At 42.3% G+C, this 8,398-nt stretch overlaps 1 protein-coding gene across 1 annotated transcript in view; it reads right to left on the reverse strand.

The window, feature by feature from the left end:
* The window catches only part of TMTC1 (transmembrane O-mannosyltransferase targeting cadherins 1), a 280,165-nt gene that overhangs the window by 73,809 nt on the left and 197,958 nt on the right, over positions 1-8,398 (reverse strand). The window lies entirely within an intron of this gene.

An 8,398-nucleotide genomic window follows, 5' to 3' on the forward strand; every position in this document is an offset into this window, starting at 1 on the left:
AGCGGCTGGGCCCGTGAGCCATGGCCGCTGAGCCTGCGCGTCCGGAGCCTGTGCTCCGCAGCGGGAGAGGCCTCAGCAGTGAGAGGCCCGCGTACCGCAGAAAAAAAAAAAAAAAATTTAAAAAGGCACAATGACGTGAAAACAGCGATCCTAATGTTCAAAAGCAAATGTAAAGGAGGACTGCGTACACATCAGCAAAGCAAATTTATGGTGATTAAGAAAGGAAGAGAATCAATTTACTTCCTTAACTAGAAACTATAAGGAAGGCAAACCAGCCTGCTGCTGCGTACACAGCTGAGTTGATTCTGCTGCGCTCAGAGCGGATATATTTAGTCATCGAACAGGTTCGCTCCATCTCTGTCACCCAGAGGATTTTGAATAAGCCTGTGGAGCTGGCTTTTAATGTAGGAAAGGCAAGATAATGCCCAAGTAATAAAAACAGGATCTGTACTTGTCAAGTCTCTTGACAATCAAATGCCATGCTTGTCCCCTCCCAGCCTGTTCCGTACCTTCTAAGAAGATCAATTTAATTGGGGGCAGAAGGGGTTCCTATTAAAAGGCCAAGGAAGACAAGCTGCATAGCTTTTTTTTTTTTTTTAATCTCTGCCTAACCCAGAGTTTCCTAAGTTTATTGGACCATGTAATCCTCCCTTCCTTACTGCCTTATAGCTCAGCTAATAGCATCCCTCAGTATTTTCAGGAAGACAATCTGTGTAACGCTCCTCCTGATTGACAAGGGATAGAATCAATTCAGATGAATGTTACGTCCTCCCAATGTTTGAAAGCCCTAATTATTCACAACAATTCTGTAGGCTGTTGGGAGAGATACATTATGAGAGGAAGTTGGGAAAAAACACACACACACACACAACGTGTTTGCTTCTTTCTGGTCACCTTTAATTAGCAAAGACAACCTGAGGGTACCTGGTACCAGTCCCTTAACACCCCCCCCCCCCCCCAGTTCCTGGGGCACACAAGTCCTTGGTGCTCTCTCACAGATGCCTCTACAGGACATCAGAGCTAAGAGAAGATGCTCTCGTACCTGCCCACTCATTCCATGCCCAGAACAGCCTCCTGGGAAGCTGGATCTAAGAATTACTTTGGGAATGGTTACAGAGAGCATATCACAGCCAGGACTTTAATTCTTCCAATTAAAAAAATTTTTGGATGTTGAGCAAAGCTCTCTGACTTCCAAAAGCTTTAAGAGGGTGGTCCTGTGAACATGGTGAGAACAGTTCTTATTTTTTTCTCTGATGACGAACAGCAAGAGAAAGCATCCTGGTGACCTCTGCCTTCCCAGAAGAGGCAATTTCTTAAAACTTGGTCTTTTCCTTATTTCTTTATAGGCTTTGGAGCCCTCAAAATAAATGTCTGAGGTGAAAGCACTAAATATGGGAAAGGACAGCCTAAATTCAATAAGAGCATCTACGATGGGCTCCCTGTCACACAGCTGCCCTCTCCTGCTGGTTATCAGCCCACCTTTTTGGACTTTATCACCATCCCACTGCCATTTAAAGGAACGGCATGGGGGCTTCCCTGGTGGTGCAGTGGTTAAGAATTCGCCTGCCAATGGAGGGGACACGGGTTCAACCCCTGGTCCGGGAAGATCCCACATGCCGCGGAGCAACTAAGCCCGTGCGCCACAACTACTGAGCCTGCGCTCTAGAGCCCGTGAGCCACAACTACTGAGCCCATGTGCCACAACTACTGAAGCCCGGACGCCTAGAGCCCGAGCTCCGCAAGAAGAGAAGCCACTGCAATGAGAAGCCCGCGCAGCGCAACAGAGTAGCCCCTGCTCACCGCAACTAGAGAAAGCCCGCACCCAGCAACGAAGACCCAACGCAGACAACAATAAATAAATAAATAATTTTAAAGGAATGCATGTATCGATATAATACTTTCAAAGTTCACTGAATACAAAAATGTTTCTCTTTTTTTTTCAAACCAGAAACAGAACATAAGTTCACACTGAACTCTCAGAAACAGAAACAAGCAGTGAGAAGGGAAGGAAAGAGAAACAAATATAAATACTTTGAGGGAAAAAAAGGTCTTTAGCATGCTCTTGTGCTCCAAGCTTAGGACAGGGCTTTGTGGTCGGGCACAGGCAGCGAAGAGGCTTTGTGTTAACACAGTCCCAACCTGTCCGGGAAGGGGACTGCTGACATCTACAGTGATTTACTGAATCTATTGCCACTCACAGCCCTCCACCTGGAAAACGTGTGATATTGTTGACTCCTGGTGATAGTAAAGATCTGCTAGCAAAACCCATTCCCTCTGGGCATCTGATTAGGTTCACCTAATCATGAGCAAGCATTACATTATTTATGAAACAAAGCTGAATTTCATTAAAAGGATTCTTTAAGCAGGTCAAGAAAAAATTATCACTTTGAATTTTGTTTTTTATATAGATGTAGACATTTTCTTAAAACATATACTCTTCTCTTGTTTACTGAAGACCTTTGCAAGGATGAAACTTATTTTTGTGTGTTTACTTTTTAAATAAACTTGTTTAAATGAGCTTGGGTCTAATTCAACCCTGAGGTCTCCAAGAGGGGAATTTTCTATTAGAAAGATGAATAATTTAAGAGATGTCTATGTTGCTACATCAATTGTCAGGATAAACTGTGTCTTGACTTTGACGCCTACAGGTATGTTTTACAAAAGTTCTGGTAGTGATTATTCCCTTCCCCATGTAAAGAACCTTGACAAAAGCGTCACTGAAAAGGAGGAGAGTGGTAATTTTCAGGCCTGTTTTTTTAAGACCAGTGTGAACAGCCACTAGATTTTCTTTCTCAGTCTTACTCAACATTTATATTGTATATGGGGGCTCTCTTGCTATTTCCTTATTATTATTTTTTAAAATTTCACTGAGTTAAATTTTTAAAATTTATTATAGGGAAAATGTATAATATTGTCAAATAGTTCTGGGGTATAAGGAAGTTTATTCTTTCTCTTTAAAAACGAAATCTAGGTATAGAGATACAATTCTATGAGCTGAAGAGAATATTTTCAAGTATTGTATGATTTAACTTCTCAATTTATATTCTCTATGATTTATATTCCCATTTGAGCAGTTAAGGGCTTCTTACTTTTTATCTGGTGGCCTTTCCTTAAGCAGAATTAATAAAGTAGGTAGTTAAGGACATTATTATTCTCCTCCATTCCCAGGCAACTTATCTCTGAAGAATGAATATCAACAACATGTAAACAGGAAATCATCACTGTGAGGGAACAGTTGCCTAAGTGAAAAACAGAAGGCAGGAGCAAAAGAAATTGGATCTAAAAAAACCTAGCATGTATTAGTGATACTTTACATTTTAGAGTGCTTTCCCATATACTATCTCATTTAACCTTCTAATTCTTCAAGTAGAATTATTGTACTATTTTACAGTTGAGGAATGGGAGGATGGGAGAAATTAAAGACAAAATAAATTACTTTTTTAAAAAAAGAAATATTTCAGGAGTTGTGTTCTTAAGTGTTAAAAGTCAGATGGTTCCTGTAAATCTATTTATTTTCCCAAACAATCCATGAGTCATTGAACCTTCAGCAAATAAATATACTGCTATCAATTAGAGCTTCCATTCAGAATAATCTCCCTTTCTATCCTTGGGCCAGTCCATTCCACTATGATCCTATAGGAACTACTTCTCAGGGACAGAAGTGAAATAAATTCAATACTCAGGAAACGTGGCTGAGATTCTTCTTCGCTGGCAAAACTTGTCTCCTGCCATACAAAATATTCATGGTATCTCTATAAAGCACAGTATCATGGGAAGCTATTTGGAACTAACAACATTCAGTAAGTGTTTAAGGCACAGATACATGCTCCCCGACCTACTGTTCTTAAGCTTCAATCTCAACTAAAGATCCACAGAGATAAGATGTATATGACTAAAGTTTGGTTTTATATTTTATTCAGTCATTTACTTTGAGTTTTGCGCAATCTGTTCAAAAGTTAAGAATTCTGTTACTTTTTCATTATTTGAGTACCTTCTAAGGCATTTCATTGTTCAAGCAAGACTGTATGTATCATGTGCTCCACTTTGCAATTTCCTTTCAGAATATACACACCCTGATTTATTTATCTGATTTTCATTCCACACATTAATTTATTTGAGGTTAAGTATGCTAAGGTCAGATGTTTATTTCCTGTTGAGAAAAAAAAGAATCCAAAAGAAAAACATGACTGGGAAAAAATTTCAACCATGAGATCTAAATTTCACGGAACTAAAAAATACCCAAAGTAAACTTCATTTCAGGAGTCAGCATCAGCCGCAGCATATCTTCAATCATTCTAGTCCCTGCCATTTCTCAAGTGCCTGATTATAAAATTTGAATCATCGTGTCATTAAAGTGCACCAGAACGACATTGATCATTTACCAGTCTGCTTCCTTAATTGTCTGAAATCGCCATTAACACCCAGCAGTAAGTCTTGCCACTTTCTTTTGGTACTGTACTCCTTCCCGTCCATTAGATAGTCTTGGAAAAAAACCTCAAATGCAATTTAGGGAAGTATGACACACTCCAGTGAGGGGCCAACTAAATTATCTGATCTCTCACAATGGATGACCTCTAGTAGCGATCCAGAAGGACTCCGCCCAGTTGATTTTTCAAGACAATTTAGAGTAAAACCAAGCCCTCGGGAAATGACTCATTTTAAGTGGCTGAATTTTCCTGATTCCTGAGAATTTTCCTCTGGAGGTTGGGAAATGTACTGAATCAAATACTTCCTTGCTCTTTTAAATAGAAAACAGTGAACATATTTTAACTTTTCTCAAGGGCTTGGGGTGACCATGGTGAACTTTGGTTTTTGCGCCAGATGAATGGGAAATTACTTTGGTGGAGCGGAAATATAACTGTGATCGGAGTCAGAAGCCATGGGTGACTTTCTTGCTGTGTGATTTTGAACTTATGTCTGTGCTTCAGTTGCTCTCTCACAATAAGGTCCATAACATATTAACCCTCTGTGTGAACAAATGGGAGGGTGGATATAAGATGTCCACCTTCATACCTGATACACTCCATACATTTGATGTTCTGGGGTTGGCTACAGGAGCTCTGGGTGGGTGTACCTGGCTCTCTCCACAGCCCTAATGAACCCATGCCAGTAGGAAGCTGCCAGCCCTCCTCCTTTCACGTGGATTTCTCATCCTCCAAAAAATCATTCTCCTCACTGCTAAGGCCTCTGACTTGCTTCCATCAGTCAAAATAACCTCCATTATTTCTTCATCACTAACCTAATGAACACTCACGTTGTCTTGTATCCATCCGTTTGTCCCACACCGCGGGTGCTCAGATGTGAAGGACATTTGGCCCTCTTCATTTTAAGAACGTAGGAATGTTCCTTGTCAAGCACTCACTCCAACAAAGTCTGTCAGTCTTTCATCATCTGAAGCAAATGATCCCCACAGGCACCAGAGCAATTTCCTCCAAGCCCTTCCGATACGCTCAACACCAAACGGAATTCCAGACACGCACAATTTTAAGAGCTACATCCCAGGTTATAAGGAGATTCAAAGTCTTATGTGACAGATCAATGTGCTCGTAGAACCTTTATTGTAATAACCCTTCGCAGCGTGAATAGCACTCTGGCTGTTAGACTGACTTAGGAGAAAAAGACAGTGGTAGGCAGGAAGAGTGTGTCCATGTTTGCAGTTAATAAGTGCCAACCAAGGACATCATGAGGGGCGGGGAGGGAAAGGCGCGTGTATCCTGAAGATCCACCTCAGGAATCGGGGGTCACCACTGGCACGTAATGGGAATGGGCAGTAGCTAGGGGTGTTAAATGTGGGTAAGCATATTCGAGGGTGGGAACTGCAGTGGAGAAAAATGAAGCGAAGCAGAGGAACAGGGTATGCTGGGGTTGGCAGGGAGACCAGGGTAGGCCTTGCAGACAAGATGACATCACCTGAAGAGTCCTGAAGGGAGGGAGGGAAGCAGCCATTTAGAGAAGGAGGGGAAGTGTTCTGGGAAGAAGGAAGGACAAATACAGAGTCTCTGTAATAGGTGTGAATGAAAAATGTTGCCTGCCGTATCAGTAAACAAAGGATGTTGCAGCCATCTAGCCATCCCATCACAGCCACCCTGATGGTGAGCCCTGAGGGAACTCAGGATAGAAACAGGATGCCCACCATCTAGCAGTCGGCAGCTGCAGCCACCTCCAGTGGTGCACCCCGAGGAGACTCAGGAGAAAGCACAGGATACTGGCCCCAGATAGCTCAGGTGCATATCAAAGGAATGATTTCAGTGAGCCCAGACTCTTGCATCTTCCCATACACAGAAAAGCACGAAATTCCTTAACTTGAGATATCTGGTTTTCTTTAATTAACAGATATCTGGTTTTCTTTAATTAATTTTCTTTAATTGATGTTCTGACTACCTGGTCTTTGTTGCAAAAACCCTTATACAGCCTGGATCTCCCCACTTGCTTCTTCGGAGCAGTCTCTCAGAGTTATCTGAGATGCTGTGTCTCGGGCTTAAGTCCTCAGTTTTCTCCGCCGAATAAAATGTAACTCTCAACTTTTAGGTCATGCATTTTTTTTCCGGTTGCCACAAGAATGTGACGACTGGTGTGTGCCTGGAGCCCCGCGTGGCTGGAGCTGAGACCGCAAGAGGTATAGTAGGAGGTAAGGTCTGAGAGGCAGGGGAACCAGATGGTGCCGGACGTGGAGACCACTGCAGGGGCCCTGATTCTCACCGTGACTGAGATGGAAGCGAGCAGATCATCCAGAGCACAGGATTACTATGAACTTCCTGCTTGCTAATCTCTACCTTGGATTTTGTTTCCTGGGGAACCTCAGTGAGGTTCTGAAGTGAAATGGTGGTTTAAGGCAGAAAAAAGAGAGAACAGATGTTTTTGAATATAAATTATAGAACTTTCATTTTGAAATATAGTCCGTAAGTATGGCCACAATATGACTAAAATTCGAGTTTTCTAAATGAATTTCTAAATCAATTTCTTGGATTTAGGGAATAAAGCTGCTAGACTTAATTAACACAAAATATACATAGTGGGAATATAATTTCATCAACAAAAAGGAACAAACATGATTTCAGTTGTGCTACTGGAAAGCCTATTTAGACATTTATAAATAAAAGTACCACACCAACGGAAGAACCCCTCTCCCCTTGTTAAACTTGGTTAACAAATGGTATTGAAATTTTCAATCTTTCCAGAAATACATGGCAGCTGGTATCTAAGGCCACCTGTAGTCATGAGAGTTATTTTATTTTTATTTATTTATTTTTTTTTTTTGCGGTACGCGGGGCTCTCACTGTTGTGGCCTCTCCCTTTCCAGACGCGCAGGCTCAGCGGCCGTGGCTCACGGGCTCAGCTGCTCCAGGTTAACAAATGGTATTGAAATTTTCAATCTTTCCAGAAATACATGGCAGCTGGTATCTAAGGCCACCTGTAGTCATGAGAGTTATTTTATTTTTATTTATTTATTTTTTTTTTTTGCGGTACGCGGGCCTCTCACTGTTGTGGCCTCTCCCTTTCCAGACGCGCAGGCTCAGCGGCCATGGCTCACGGGCTCAGCTGCTCCACGGCATGTGGGATCTTCCCAGACCGGGGCACGAACTCATGTTCCCTGCATCGGCAGGCGGACTCTCAACCACTGCGCCACCAGGGAAGCCCATGAGAGTTATTTTAAATGTTCATTCAAAATAGCCTGGGTAAAGAAGGGCTTCCTAAATAATCATTAAATCCTGACTTAAAAAAAAAAGTTCAAACTCTACCAGTTTTATAGACAACATTTTTCAAAGGAAGTATAATAATCTTATTGATATACTCAGGACATCAATGAGCAGTGGGTTTATTAGACATAGTTAGATTTCTTTACACTCTAACGATATGGCTTTCTTCAATAATCATTGTCTTATTACTTCCTTTTCCCACATACACTTACTATAGTCTAACGGAGTCTCTTTGTAGACTTCCAGTTATCCACACAGGAGGGAATACAAAGAATGAGAGCAGTGGGTGCCGTTATCATGACAAGTCTCTCTTTTGCGCATTAAACAATTCCAATCGGAAAGATTTTAGCTTCTCCTTTCCCATGAGTTAGCCAATTAAATATCAATTGTAGACTTCTTTTGTACAGGAGTTTTAAAAGTACATTTCTTTCCTTTTAGCTATACCAATAAGAAGAGCCTGGTCAGGGACTTCAACGCCCCCCATGAACACAGTTTTCTATCCCTTCAGATCTTCTATTTAAAACATCAACAGCAGGGCGTCCCTGGTGGTGCAGTGGTTGGGAGTCCGCCTGCCGAGGCAGGGGACACGGGTTCCTGCCCCGGTCCAGGAGGATCCCACGTGCCGCGGAGCGGCTGGGCCCGAGAGCCATGGCCGCTGCGCCTGCGCGTCCGGAGCCTGTGCTCCGCAACGGGAGAGGCCA

This window comes from Physeter macrocephalus, chromosome 6, assembly GCF_002837175.3.
Source record: "Physeter macrocephalus isolate SW-GA chromosome 6, ASM283717v5, whole genome shotgun sequence".
Lineage (NCBI taxonomy): Eukaryota > Metazoa > Chordata > Mammalia > Artiodactyla > Physeteridae > Physeter > Physeter macrocephalus.